Source organism: Callithrix jacchus, chromosome 9 (genome assembly GCF_049354715.1).
Source record: "Callithrix jacchus isolate 240 chromosome 9, calJac240_pri, whole genome shotgun sequence".
In the NCBI taxonomy this organism is placed as follows: domain Eukaryota; kingdom Metazoa; phylum Chordata; class Mammalia; order Primates; family Cebidae; genus Callithrix; species Callithrix jacchus.
Window position 1 is genome coordinate 127,695,103 of NC_133510.1, and position 15,055 is coordinate 127,710,157.

The 15,055-nt window shown below is 57.6% G+C and overlaps 1 protein-coding gene and 1 long non-coding RNA gene across 34 annotated transcripts in view; one reads left to right on the top strand and one right to left on the bottom strand.

Annotated features, from left to right (window-relative positions):
• Positions 1 to 15,055, bottom strand: part of NCOR2 (nuclear receptor corepressor 2) — a 240,317-nt gene that overhangs the window by 185,006 nt on the left and 40,256 nt on the right. For 32 of the 33 annotated variants that reach the window (XM_078337664.1, XM_078337665.1, XM_078337661.1 and 29 more), the window contains exon 1: positions 7,750 to 8,165. The exons of the other annotated variant lie outside the window; for it this stretch is intronic. The gene's annotated coding sequence lies outside the window, so the exon portion shown is untranslated. Of the gene's footprint in view, positions 1 to 7,749; positions 8,166 to 15,055 lie in introns of those variants that run through there. 33 annotated transcript variants of the gene reach the window in all.
• On the top strand, positions 203 to 6,232 carry LOC128928644 (uncharacterized). The gene is made up of 3 exons (XR_013522213.1): positions 203 to 328; positions 5,452 to 5,550; positions 6,095 to 6,232. It is a non-coding gene; the product is annotated as an uncharacterized LOC128928644 (long non-coding RNA).

Sequence of the window (15,055 nt, forward strand, 5' to 3'; positions counted from 1 at the left end):
GGTCAGACCCTCAACATGCTAAGCATGACCCTGAGCAAAGACTCCAGGGCCTTGGAAATGCCATTCACTTGCTAATACTGCAGGCCTGCTGCTGTGTGTCTTTGAGCAAGCTGCCTACCCTCTCTGTGCCTTATAAGGAGAGGGTGGTCCATGCCCACTTTAAAAGGCTATGGGAACACTATGAACTCAGGTGTGTGGAAGGCTCACCTCGCCTGGGTCCCCAACACGCAAGGCTGAGGCTGCCGGCACCCCTCCCTCACATCCCAGGCCTACAGCACCCCTGCGTTCCTTCTCAGGAAGAGAGGGGGAGACTCTCTGGAGATGCTCGGTGGGTACCTCAGTCAGAGAAAAAGCGCAAGAACTTTTCCTGGTTTTCCAAATCGTCCCCAAAATGCATGCCCAGTCCCGTGCTGAAGAACTTTCTGGGAGGAAAGAAATGGGCTGCGTGGGAAATCCAGCCTGCAGGGCCTTCGCCTCCCCAGCCAGAGCCCTGGAGGGTACAGCAGGAAGGACTGAGGAAGGAAGCAGTGCCTCCTTCCCCAGAGGCCTCGTGGGGGACACTGAGCCAGGCACACCTGTCTCCTGAGTGCCTGCTACATGCCCAGTGCTGGGGACACAGCGGTGACAAGATGAACAGACTCCCGGATGGAGGGCTGCTGGAGTGTGAGTGTGAGTGTGTGTCTAACAGACTCCCGGACGGAGGGCTGCTGGAGTGTGAGTGTGAGTGTGTATGTAACAGACTCCCGGACGGAGGGCTGCTGGAGTGTGAGTGTGTGTGTCTAACAGACTCCCGGACGGAGGGCTGCTGGAGTGTGAGTGTGAGTGTGTGTCTAACAGACTCCCGGACGGAGGGCTGCTGGAGTGTGAGTGTGAGTGTGTGTCTAACAGACTCCCGGACGGAGGGCTGCTGGAGTGTGAGTGTGAGTGTGTATGTAACAGACTCCCGGACGGAGGGCTGCTGGAGTGTGAGTGTGAGTGTGTGTCTAACGGACTCCCGGACGGAGGGCTGCTGGAGTGTGAGTGTGAGTGTGTGTCTAACGGACTCCCGGACGGAGGGCTGCTGGAGTGTGAGTGTGAGTGTGTGTCTAACGGACTCCCGGACGGAGGGCTGCTGGAGTGTGAGTGTGAGTGTGTGTCTAACGGACTCCCGGACGGAGGGCTGCTGGAGTGTGAGTGTGAGTGTGTGTCTAACGGACTCCCGGACGGAGGGCTGCTGGAGTGTGAGTGTGAGTGTGTGTCTAACGGACTCCCGGACGGAGGGCTGCTGGAGTGTGAGTGTGAGTGTGTGTCTAACGGACTCCCGGACGGAGGGCTGCTGGAGTGTGAGTGTGAGTGTGTGTCTAACGGACTCCCGGACGGAGGGCTGCTGGAGTGTGAGTGTGAGTGTGTGTCTAACGGACTCCCGGACGGAGGGCTGCTGGAGTGTGAGTGTGAGTGTGTGTCTAACGGACTCCCGGACGGAGGGCTGCTGGAGTGTGAGTGTGAGTGTGTGTCTAACGGACTCCCGGACGGAGGGCTGCTGGAGTGTGAGTGTGAGTGTGTATCTAACAGACTCCCGGAGGGAGGGCTGCTGGAGTGTGAGTGTGTATGTAACAGACTCCCGGAGGGAGGGCTGCTGGAGTGTGAGTGTGTATGTAACAGACTCCCGGACGGAGGGCTGCTGGAGTGTGAGTGTGAGTGTGTATCTAACAGACTCCCGGAGGGAGGGCTGCTGGAGTGTGAGTGTGTATGTAACAGACTCCCGGAGGGAGGGCTGCTGGAGTGTGAGTGTGAGTGTGTATGTAACAGACTCCCGGACGGAGGGCTGCTGGATTGTGAGTGTGAGTGTGTGTCTAACAGACTCCCGGACGGAGGGCTGCTGGAGTGTGAGTGTGAGTGTGTGTCTAACGGACTCCCGGACGGAGGGCTGCTGGAGTGTGAGTGTGAGTGTGTGTCTAACAGACTCCCGGATGGAGGGCTGCTGGAGTGTGAGTGTGAGTGTGTGTCTAACAGACTCCCGGATGGAGGGCTGCTGGAGTGTGAGTGTGAGTGTGTGTCTAACAGACTCCCGGATGGAGGGCTGCTGGAGTGTGAGTGTGAGTGTGTATCTAACAGACTCCCGGAAGGAGGGCTGCTGGAGTGTGAGTGTGTGTCTAACGGACTCCCGGACGGAGGGCTGCTGGAGTGTGAGCGTGTGTCTAACGGACTCCCGGATGGAGGGCTGCTGGAGTGTGAGTGTGAGTGTGTGTCTAACGAACTCCCGGATGGAGGGCTGCTGGAGTGTGAGTGTGAGTGTGTGTCTAACGGACTCCCAGACGGAGGGCTGCTGGAGTGTGTGTGTGTGTCTAACAGACTCCCGGACGGAGGGCTGCTGGAGTGTGAGTGTGAGTGTGAGTCTGTCTCTTGAGATCCAATTGCCATGGGACAATGTCAGAGTGCGGGGCCTCCGGGAGGGGATGAGGTTACCAGGGTAGAGCTGTCAGGAGTGGGGTCCGTGCCCCTCCTTTTTAACCAAGAGGCCCTGGATAGCCGCCCTGCCCTTCTTCCTGGGAGAAGCCGCCATCTACGAACCAGGAAACAGGCCCTCCCCTCGTCACAGGAAACTTGCCAGCAACTTGGTGTTGACCGTCTGGCCTCCATAACCAGGAGCAATGAAGCTCTGTTGTTTGCGAGTCCCCCAGTCCAAACAGCCTGAAACAAGGTAGGGATGGGGTCAGGGCACACCGCAGACCCTGGTGGCCGCGGGTCGGAGGAGCAGTGAAGGTGTCACAGGGAGTCATTGCGTGACATCAGGCCACTCTCGGGGGCACCATTAGAGCAGAGGCCTAAGTCAAGACGGCTGATGGTCTCAGAAAGGTGTTCCCGAAGGAGGTTACACCAGGCCAGACGTGGAGGCTCAGGCCTCCCAGCACTGTGGAAGGCCGAGGCGGGATGATCACTTGAGGTCAGGAGTTCAAGACCTGGCCAACATGGCAAAATCCCCTCTCTACTCAAAATACAAAAATTCGGGCCGGGCGCGGTGGCTCAAGCCTGTAATCCCAGCACTTTGGGAGGCCGAGGCGGGTGGATCACGAGGTCAAGAGATCGAGACCATCCTGGTCAACATGGTGAAACCCCGTCTCTACTAAAAATTACAAAAAATTAGCTGGGCATGGTGGCGCGTGCCTGTAATCCCAGCTACTCAGGAGGCTGAGGCAGGAGAATTGCCTGAACCCAGGGGGCGGAGGTTGCGGTGAGCCGAGATTGCGCCATTGCACTCCAGCCTGGGTAACAAGAGCGAAACTCCGTCTCAAAAAAAAAAAAAAATACAAAAATTCGTCAGGTGTGGTGGTGGGCGCCTGCAGTCCCAGCTACTTGAGAGGCAGGAGAATCGCTTGACTCAGAGTGAAAGAAAGGTGGCCGGGGCTCTGCGTTCCAGCCTAAGTGAAAGAGTGACACCTTGTCTCAAAAAAAGAACAACAACAAAAAAGAGGTTCTGGCCAGTGCGAAGGTCCTGAGGCAGGCGCGTGATCAGGGGCCCAGAGAACAGCAAAGAAGAGGCTCACGGGGCTGGATGCCCCCAAGCCCCGTCCTACCCGCCACCCGCAGACCCTAAGCTATGACCAGTGCCTTCAGGACACCAGCCTCCCCCAAGCCACTGTGATGACAGGAACAGCCTTACAACAGCTCAGCCATGGGAGCCCCCCCAGGCCCTGCAGGCACCACTTGTGACCCTGAGGCACAACGCAAACCCCATCTGCAACCCCTGGGATGTCCAAGGCACCAAGCCCAGTTATAGGCCCGCTTCATGGGGGACCATCTTTCAGGAGTCCTGGGCAAAGTTTCCACCTGAGGATCAGCTCGGGCTGAACTAAAACACATTTCTCTGGGGTGATCGCCAGGGGATAAACCCAGCTCAGCCTCAGGAGCTGCTTCCAGCCCTTGAAAGCCTTTCTCCCACTGAAGGAGGAAAGAACGCAGCCAGAGGACAAGTGCTCAGGGAGACGTGGGCGCAGCTGTCACCCATGCAGGGACAGACCCGCACCCTCCAGCATCCTTAGGCACAAAGCAAGTCCCACCGGGGCTTCCTGGGATGTTGAGGGCCCACAGTCGCCTGAGCCCCACTTCGGGGATGCTAAGGAAGCCTCGGAGAAAGTCAGCTGAGCAGTGCCGGCTCTGGGTGGGAGACCGAGGTCAAGGCTATCTGGCTCTCAAAGGTCATCAGCCCTGCCCCCTGTCCCGGCCCCTTAGCCCAGCCCACAAGGGGCAAGAAGGAGGAGGGGACAGCAGCTCGGAGAGTGTAAGTGACCTCCCCACAGCCACCACCCAAAGAGCCATCAAGCACAGGCTCCCACCTGCGTGCTGGCCCCAGCTCTGGCCATGGCAAATCTTGTGCCTTCAGATGGGCAACCTGACCACACAAGCCTCGGCTTCCCCATCTGAACAGCAGAGAGGCGCCTCTCTTCCCATTGTGGACGAAGTAGGAAGTGTGGCCACAGCACAGCAATCACGTCCACCATCACAGCCGCAGCAACGGACAACCTTCACGCAGCCCTCAAGACCACCAGCACTTCCTAAGCACTGAGCGCGTGTCTCTTCCTGTAAGCCCCAGGCGCTCTACGAGGTACTAAACATTGTCCTCATTTTCCAGATGAGGAAACGGAGGCTGAGAGGGACTGGCTCAAATGCACACAACTCCAAAGAGGCCGATTCAAGCCTGAGCCCAGGACACGCAGCCAGGCCCCTGAGCCCACCCTGTCTTTTTTGAACTTTTTATTTTAAGATAATTGTAGATTCACATGCAATTGGAAGAAACAGTATCTCAAGGCTCGGTGTGGTGGCCGGTGCCTGTAATCCCAGCACTCTGGGAGGCCAAGGCTGGCGGATCACTTGAGGTCAGGAGTTTGAGACCAGCCAGACCAACATGGCAAAACCCCATCTCCACTAAAAATCCAAACATTAGCTGGGCTTGGTGGCACATGCCTGTAGTCCTATCAACTTGGGAGGCTGCGGCAGGAGAATTGCTGGAACCTAGGAGGCAGAGCTTGCAGTGAGCTGAGATCGCACCACTGCACTGCACTCCAGCCTGGGTGACAGAGCAAGACTCGGTCTCAAAAAAGAAAAAAAAGAAAATCTGGAGATCCCAGGATTCTGTGCACCCTTCACTCAGCCTCCCCCAAGAATAGCATCCTGAGACAGCCACAATTCATTGTCTGTATCATATAGAAAGGCAGCATGGACACAGCCAGCTGCATGCGGACCACAGCAGCATCCAGTGCACTCACTTGTATGAGTATGTGCGTGTGAGTGTGCAGTGCATCTGTGCAGGACTGAGTGTGTGTGTGCATGTACATGTGTGTGAGTATGCATGCGAGTGTACATGTGCATGTGTGCATGTATGTGTGTACATGTGGGGGGGTGTGCATGTGAGTGTGAGCGTGTGTGCATGTGAGTATGCGTGTATTTAGTTCTGTGTGTTCTCATCACGTGTAGACTCCAGTGATGGCTCCTGGTCCGTGCCGAGCTGCCCCATCACCAAGGCCCCTGTGCTGACCTCTGCTCTGAACCTCAACCAGGACTCTTCCCCACTGGGTAGGAAAATCAAGTCCCTGAGGACTTTGGGAAAGGCCCGGGGCAGCCAAGACACAGGTCTGTGGCCAACCCAAGTAGACACCAAGGCCTTGGGGGTGACGAGAGGACACATATGAGCACCCCTCACCTTTGGAGCCCATTCTGGAGGTTCCAGGAGAGATCCCATGACAATGAGACAGTGGGCAGCTGGCTCGGGGGGCCTGAACACCTGGAGAACTCCCCGCTGGCTCCTGCTGGCCCAAGAGGGGAGGCCCTGAGCCAGCCAACAGCCCAGCATCCGGTGTCACTTACAAGCAAAGGATGGCTGCCACCTTTCACAAGAGAACTGGCCCTCCGGCCCTTGCCTCCAGGCCACACCAGGCACTATGGGGGGTGCCTGGCCCAGAGCTGGCATGGAGGGGCTCAGGCTAAGAGGGAGATGGGGCAGTCAGACAGACATGAGGGGGGTCCTGGGAATCCGAGCCCAGGCCCAAACGAAGACAGAGTCCGGGGAGCACCCACTGGGCCCACCCCCCATTATCTGGGCCTGGGTTTCTATAAACAGGAGAGAGAGCTCCCAGCAGAGAAGAAAAGAAAAATGGATGAAACTCAAACTTAAGTCCAACCTTGAACCTTGTGGTTACACTCGCGGAGGTCCAGCCAGGGAAGCGCTGCGTGGACCCCTCCAGAGTCCCCCGAGACGCCAGCAGGCTGCAGTGCCACCACTGCAGTAAAGGACAAGGAAACCGAGGACCCAATGGGATTCCAGGATTCGCCCAAGGTCACACCACCCTTGAGGGACAGAGCCAGGACTGGAACCTCAGTCCAGCCACTGCAACTTCACAAACACCATTGCCCTGAGATGCGGACATCCCCGGACACCCCCAATCCTCGGTCCAGGTGCAGTGATTGTCATCATCGAGAAAAGAACTGCAGCGCCAGCCAATTACCGACTGCGAGCCTATGATAAGCCGGAGGCAGGTCCATTCACTCCCCTAAGCCATGCAGCCCCTGGGGTGGGAGAGATGCAGTGTCCATTTGCCTGATGGGAGAACGGAGGCTCAGAGACAGGAAGTGACTTGCCCAAGGTCACACAGCCAGGAAGTGTCCAACCAAGACAGGAACCCAGGCAGTCTGCCCCGAATTACCCCCAGAACTGCAGCTCCTTCTCCCATCAGCCCCATGCTTGTGTGGACCCCACTGTTGCCCCATTTTACAGATGAGGAAACAGAGGTCTGAAAGGGGAGGTGACAAGCCCAAGGTCACACAGCACAGAAATAACGGAACCAGGACTCACATCCAGGTCCATGGCAAAGGAGCAACAGTGCCTGGAAGCCCAGCCCCCTCCCCTCCCCAGCCTGGGCTCGGAGGTCTCCAGGAGCCATTCCCGCCATCTCCCTATGGCCATGGCGCACCCAGGCTCAGGACAAATCACTCCCTCATCCCTCCCAGCTTGCAACTAAAGGCTCCTTGTGAGCTCAGGAAGCCCTTCCAACTTTCCAGTGTTTATCCCGGCTCCTCGCTGCCAAGTCCCTGGGCAAGCCTGGGCCGGTGGCGCTGATTTCAAACCAGACATGGGCAGCGAGCCAAGCGCCACCTCGGTGGGGAGCCGGGCGCCGGGCCGGGCCGCAGTGCTGCCTGCACCTGGCTCTCCCCTGCCCCAGCCCACCCCAGAGCCCAATGCCTAGCCTGCGGAGCACCCACGTCCCATACCCTCCTGAAGTCAATTCCGGAAACAGAAGCCCCCTGAGCCCCCACAGCTCACCAAACTCCCCCCACCTGCTGGGCCTGCACTGAGGCTCGGGGAGAGAAGTGCTGTGCCCACCCAGGTCCCTCCCACGAGGGCCAGCCAAGAAGCCTTCCCCGCAGCCCAGCCAGCGCCTGGGAGTGCGCTCTTTCCTGTGACTTCGGCAACTTTGTCCGATAAGAGGGCGCTGCCCACCGTCCTGCTGAGCTCAGGACCAACAACACTGCCCCACCAGAGGAGGCTCCAGCCACCCTGCCAGCTGACCTGCGGCACTCAGCCCCCCGCCCTGGCCACCACCTCCAGCGACAGAACTGGGGCTCTTTCCAGATGAATTCCCCGGCCCCCACCTGGCGCCCCTGCATGGAGCCAGCAGGCCATGGCTCCCACTCGGGTCTGCGCCCACCTCCCCCCGCCGGGGCGACCTGGCCACACCCCGCCTCCCTGCCCACGCCAAGCCCGACGACTTCTCTTACCCGAGCACATGACCAGCGTCCCTCACGTCAGCTCCAAACACAACTTGAAGTAACTCTCCCACAAGAAAAAAAAAGAAAAAGAGAAAGAGAAAGTGCCAGCCAGCAGGCCAGCGGAGTCCACACACACAGGCAGCGCCACCGGCTTCCAGGAGGCGCACGGCCGCCAACATCAGACCCATCCTTCCCCCAGGATGACACCCACAGAGGGGCGGCCCCAGAGGGCGGCCTCACCTTCCCGCGAGACTACGGCTCCCACCCCGGCCAGGGAGGCCCTGCAGCGGCCAGGCCAGGACCCCCAGGCTTCCAGCCCAATGCCCCCCAAATCCGGGGCAGGCCAAGGCCCACCAGGGATGACTGCGGGGCCTCCTGACCCCACAGCTGGCCTGCGATCGAGACGTCGGGCCTCCAGCAATCCTTTCTCGCCTCTGCCACTCCGGGCCTATAAACACAGGGAATTACATAAGTCCACTCCTCTTGTGTGGAAGCCAAAAGTACGAGCTTTTTCTCCCAGCCTTGGCAGTGGGTAATAACTCCTCATCGCCATGGTAACCCTGGCGGGCTTCCAGCCGACACTCGGGAGCTGAAACACTGTGAGGCCTTTTTATAGCATGGCTAGAAAAACCTCTTCACTCCCCGCTTGCTGGCAGGCGGACTGAGCTCCAGCCCTGCTTCTCCCCCTTTACCCCGCGTCCTCCCAGCCCAGACCAGCCCGGTGGCACCGCACCTCCTCCCCGCAGCGCAGCTCCGGCGCCCTGGCTGGGAACCCAGGCCCCAGCCCGTCCCTCCCCCGTCCCCTGTCCTGAGAGCCAGATGGCCAGAGGGGCAGGCTCTGCCTTGCAAGTATTTCTGTCCTTCTTTTAATCCTAGGAAAAGAAAGTGTGACCCCCTCACGCTGGCATTCTGATCTAGGGTCATCTTGGTGACAGGCCTAGAAAAGAAGACACGGCCAAATAATACACATGGACACATGGACACACACACACACACACACACACACACACACACAGGCCAACAATGATGGCTTGGTAGTCAGCCAGGAGTCTGAACCTTGGCTGCAATTAGCTGTGTGACTCAGAGGCAAGTCTGAGCTGCTCTGGGTGTCAACTTCCATCTGGAGAAGGGGCAGTGAAGCTTCTCCCAGTGAAGCTACTGAAGCTCCCAGGAGGCAGAGGCTCCCCTAGAGTCTCCCCTGCCCCAGCAGCCAAGAGTTGGGCCCAAGAATGTGTCCCAAACAGCAGCCGTATGACGACAAGGCACCCCGCAGGAGCATGGCAGAAGTGGAGGTCTGCAGCCTGGACCACGCGGGGTGTGTCAAAGCAGAGAGAAGGCCGGCGCGGCCGGAGTGCAGGGGTGAGGCGGGTGTGGCGATGAGGTCAGGGAGCTGACAGGGGTGGAGGGAAGCGGCTCAGATGGACACTGGGCCTGGCCTCCAGCCCCAACAGTCACACTGTCACCTTTTCAGTCTCAGGAGCGTCTTGAGAGGAACAGTGTTAATAACAATGACAGCAGCCACAACACAGGCCCAGCAGCTCCCAGTGTGCCCAGCGCTGTGCTAAGCAGGTCCACTGGTTCACCGCTGGCCTCGAGCCACCGCGGCAAAGGCAGGCATGCCCCTGAGCCGCCAGACACAGACAGAGCAGGAGGCAGGCCCGGAGAGAGTGAGTGGCTTGCCCAAGGTCAGCAGCTAGTGGCTGAGCTGGAACTTGAACCGGGCGAGCCTGGCTTGTCTCCACCATCCACGTGGTCATTCAGCCACAAGGAGCCACAGAAGGGTTTTAGGACAAAGACCAGATGTGCCTGACAAGGACCCGTGGACTGGACTGGCAGGGGACCCAGATGTCTCCTTTGAACAGCTCGCCTGCCCTCCAGCCTTCCCAGGGAAACACCCCCCGGGGGCTTTCCGTAGACCTGCCCCAAAGCCAAAGGTGGGATTCTGCTACTCTTAAGCCTTCTTTTATAGGTAGGGAAACTGAGGCACAGGAAGGCGTGGGCATATTTTTAGTCCAAAGATCTGGCACCGTCTTCCTGCCTAGACCCTCGCCATGCCAGGCAGGACCCTGAAACCCAGGAGCAGACCAAACGGGCCCCATGCGACAGCACCAGGAAGCGGGGCCTGAGAGCAGCCGGGTCCGGCCTCCCCTCTTCTTTTGTTCCGTTGTTTGTTTTGGAGCCAGACCTGCATCCAGACCTGCCACAAAGGCTGGCGCTGGAATCCGGGTGACTCCTCCCGCTCCCCTGAGAGTGACGTGCGTTCCAGGCAGGTTGGACCCTGGGCCGGGTCACTTCACGGCCACTCATTCTGCTTCCTGGGTCTTCCCCATCTGACGCTGGGCTGCAAATCACTTGTTGACTGACTTAATGAAGACCACAAATCATCAAACACCAGAAACAAGCACAGGCAGCAGCCCCCAGACAGAGCCTGTGGCCAAAGCCAAAACCACGCTCAGATCCAGAATAAGCCAGCATCCAGTCATCTGCTCAGCAAAAGAACGCCCATCTCTCGAGCAGCCATCGGCGACCACCCCTCCATACTTTGGAAAAGCATCCCTTGGCCAAAATCTGCTGACAGGCCACTTCCTGGAGCCCGTCTGCCTAGCGGAGCTTTGATGGTGGGAAAGACACGTGAAGATCCCCCAGGACATGATTCGATGAAGGCCATGGGGGCGGGGATGGTGGGCCAAAGGGGATCCGGAAAGCGCCAGGGGAACCCTAGGCTGGGTGGCCCCAGGCAAGGCCCCCAGCCTCTCCAGGCATCAGAAGGCTTGGCTGGCGAATAAGGGAGCTCCCGCCTGCTGCCTCTCTTGGGACCCTGGTCAACAGAAACTACATGTGCGGGGCCCAGGGTGGGGCCTGGGAGGAGGTGGGGGGAGCCAGAACTCTGAGGACCAGATCCAGACCCACAGCCGCAGCTACAGTCCAGCATCCAGCCCCAGCTGGAGGAGACCCCCACTCACTTCCTCCCCAAGCACTGCTGCTTCCTGGCCAGGCACAGAGAAAAGGGTGGAGCAGGGTGGGGGCAGGAGAAAGAAAGCACCCTGAGCCAGAGATGTCTGGCTATCTGCTGCTGCTCCTCCTCCTCCATCCCCGGCCCCAGGGCTCCATGGCCTGGGCAGCCTCAGTTTCCTCATATGAAAAGCCGCTAGCTATCAAACAGTTCTATTGATGTGTGCCACACAATGGAATATAATTCCGCTGTATAAAGGAATGAAGGGTCAACACCATTCAACACGGACCAACCTCAAACACACCGTGTGGAGTGAAAGAAGCCAAAACCCACAGTGTATGATTCCACTCATGAGAAACACCTAAAATAGGTAAGTCCACAGTGGCCAAGCGCAGACTGGTGGCTGCCAGGGGCTGCGGGAGGCGGCAACGTGGAGTGGCTCCTGAGGGGTGCGGGTTTCCTGATGGGGCGGTGGGTGCACAACATTGTGATTGCACTAAAAACCCATGAATTGTTCACTTTAAAACGGTCAATTACACGCGATGTGAATTTCACCTATTAGTAATAAACAGGCCAGGCGCAGTAGCTCACACCTACAGTCCTAGCACTTCGGTATGCCCAGGCACGAGGATCGCTTGAGGCCAGGAGTTCAAGACCAGCCTGTCTAACATGGCAAAAACCCCATCTCTACTAAAAATACAAAGTTCGGTCAGGTGTGGTGCTGCATACCTGTAATCCCAGCTAATCGGGAGGCTGAGGTAAGAGAATTCCCTGAACCAGGAGGCAGAGGCTGCAGTGAGCCAAGGTCATGCCACTGCACTCTGGCCTGGGCAACAGAGCAAGACTCCGTCTCAAATAAATACATGAAAAGACGGTGTTGTTGAATGCAGGCCGCTCCAGCACAGTTTACCCACTTCCTGAAGGCTGTGTCCACCTCCCAGCCGGCAGGAGCTCCTCACCCCGGTCTGGAGCTGCCAGACATTCAAGCAGCATGTACCGAGCCCCTGCTGTATATGCTAAGCACTGGAAATACCGCAGTGAACCAGACAAAGTTACATTTCACATTTTAATTTTAAACTATATGTTAGATTAAAAAAAATTCAAAACTGAATTCATTTCCTGTGGCTGCTGTAACAAATTATTACAAATCGGGGGGCTGAAAACAGCGACGTGTCTGTCCTCTCACAGGTCTGGAGGCCAGAAGTCTCAGCTCCGGGTGTCACTGGGGCCGCATGCCCCCCAAAGACTCTGCAGAGGCCTTCTCTGTGTCTTCCAGGTCCCAGGGGCTCTGGGTGCTCCTTCTGTCTTCACGGGGCTCCTCTGCTGTGTGTCCCCCTAGAAGCTGCTCTCTGGACTTAGGGCGCATCCTTTTCCAGGATGACCTCAGCAAGACCCTTACCTAAGTCACATCTGCAAAGACTCATGATCCAAGTAAGGCCAAGGTCAGATTCACGGTTTCCATGTGGACCTCTTTCAGGGGCCACGACTCAACCCACTAGCAAAACCAAGACCTCAAAGTGGCAGCAATCACATGCCCAGAAACACCGTTGGGGCCCTCTCCTTTCCCGTTAGTTCCAGAGAAGTGGCTGGAAGCTGCAGAGGAGAGCTCCGGGCATTTCCGGGATGAACTCAGGCCCCTACAGCCGACAGAGCTGGAGACACAACAGAGGCCCCACAGCCACCCTCTCCCGGCCCGAGCCCGCTGAAGACAGACCCTAAGGAACCCAATCCCCTTTCCTGCAGCAGGTGTCCAGGAGCCACTGCAGGGCGGCTTGTGGAAAGCGGTATCCTGGATGGCGAGGCCAGACACAGGCCATCACCTCTGCCCCCAAATAAAGACACTCCCCAGACCAAAATGCATCCTATTTCCCCATCCAGGCCCAGGATTCTTCTCCACAGAAGCATCAAAATGCAGCCCTGACCACACTGGCTAAGGGAAGCCAACGGCACTCCAGGGCTGTTTTTCTGTGTGCTGTTTTCATTTCTAAAAGGCGCCGCCCCCCTTGCCCCACAGCAGCTGTGAGCTGGCAGCTGGCAGACTTAATTACTCACTCAAGACTCACTTCCAACTGCAGCACCACCGGGCACGCCAGGGTACCACCAGCGCCGGCAACTGGCAAGGACGGCTGGGGGCAGGGGGCAGGGGGCTGCCTGTTCTGGGGCCCCTGGGAACCCACAACCCCACAGCAGGGGCAGTGGCAGAGCAAAGAGCAGCACCCAGGAATGCTCTGGGCCAGCAGGCTGGACCTGGGAAGGACACCACACACAGCCAACACCACCCGCGCTTCAGTGCGCCGGGGTTAACGGGCTGCTTGGAGCCTACACGGTGCCTTACAACCGCGTGTCCAGCCTTTCGGCTCCACTGGGCCACGCGAAAAGAATTGTCTTGGGCCACACATAAAATGACACTAACATTAACGATAGCTGACGAACCTGACTCAGACACAGGGAGGAAAGGAGTCAGTGCAGGCTAAAAGGGAGGGGTGGGGATTGCGGCTAACTGGCATGCTAGATTGAAAAAAAAACGAAAAACAACCTCACGTTTTCAGAAAGTTTACGAATTTGTGTTGGGCTGCATTTAAAACCATCCCCAGCCACAGGCTGGACAGGCTTGCCTTACCACAATCCTATGGGGTGTTGTTATACCCATTCTATTAGCACATGCTGGGAAACTGAGGCAGAGAGCAGTGAAGTGACTTGCCCAAGGGGACGGGGCTGGGAAGTGGCATTGTCGGTATTTGAACCCAGCAAGTATGATACCCGTGACTATGACACTAACCACTGGGCTTACTGCCTCTGAGAAGGTCAGGCCCCACTGGAGACGAAGTTCTGTTCTCTGAGGAACTGCGGCCTTAACTTTCAGAAATGCCATCTCCAGTGGCGTCAAACGTGACTTCCCAAGACTTGAGACCTTCCGTTACAGCCCATGGGTCATTCTACCCAGATCACAGCGGGGACAAAATACCTAAAAGTCACCGCTAAGAAGAGGCCATAAAATGGTGACAGCCAGTTGTGGCCATGAAGGAAACTTGTTCTGGCCCATACAATGTTTTTTAAAAACTGGGCCATTCCTTATAAAATCCAGATTTCCAGTTTCACTTGGAAAGCCATCAAAATATCTAGCATGCCGGTGAGCCGCAATCCCCACCCCTCCCTTCTGGCCTGCACTGACTCACTCGCTCCTCTCCTCCCTGTGTCTGAGTTGGGGACCTCCCTCACCCCTACTTTGGCCACCTCCTCTTGCTGTTGCAAACAGTGGAACAAGTGTTGGAGAAGTCACTCAAACAGGAGAAAGGAGTGTCCCTCCTGGGATGCCAGGTGACTCTTCTCCTTGGCTGGCTGGGCTGGTGGCATGATTCTGTCTGAGAACAAGGCCCACATAGAAGGAGGCACAGCTGAGGCAGAGCCAGCGCCCAGAGGCATTGTTTGAGCACCTGGATCCAGCCATGCCTGAACGTGTCCTACCCTGGCCACTCTGAGCACCCATTAACTCCTCCTCGTGGCCTAACTCAGCTTGAGTGTGTCTCTGCCACAACTCAGGAGCCCTAACTGACTTTCCCTAACTAATCACCCTCAGGTCCCCCCTTGAATGACTTGTCCCGGGACGCCTGGCCTGATGTTAGACTAATTCGGCTCTTGTTTCACCCAAGTAAATGCCTGAAGCTCGTCCTGACAACCCTCACCACGGGTTTGTTTAACCGACACTCTCCCTCTGGACCCTAAACTCAAAGGCGCAGGCAATGTCCACCTTCTCCATCATTCTCATCCCAGTGATCTACGTGAGTCTGGAAATGCCACGTGCCCAATGAGCAAAAAAACAAAAGGAAAAGCAAAAGTCATTCAACCTGACTTCTGCCTTAAATATGAAAAGCAGCCCAGCCCCAGAGGACTATAAAACAGCCTCAGAGCCAGGGAAGCCCTCCTGGGACCCCCGCTCTGCTCCAGCCATTAGAGTGGGAAACTGAGGCACAGAGCCTCGATCAGCATGCTGAAACATGGTGGCCGAGGGCCTCTGCCCCTGCTGTTCCCCCATCCCCTCCCTTGACACAGTGGGTGCCCCCTCATCGTCCAGGGCCCAGCTCGGATGCCACCTCCTCAGAAGCTACCGTGGAATTCTCTACCCAAAATGAGTCCCCCGAGACTGGAGTCACCGCCCCCCCACCCTGTGTCATTCAACAGGCAGCGTTTTCTTGTCTTGCAAAATGGTGCTTGCTTTTTGGCAGTGCCCATCCCCTCATCAGCCCGTGTGACCCACGGGGCAGAGCCCTGCCTCTCGTTTGCCGTCTTTGCCATGCCTCCGACCCAGAGGAGGCCATGGCAGCACCAGTCTGGCTTCAGAGAGGCAAGAAGCAGATGTCCCAA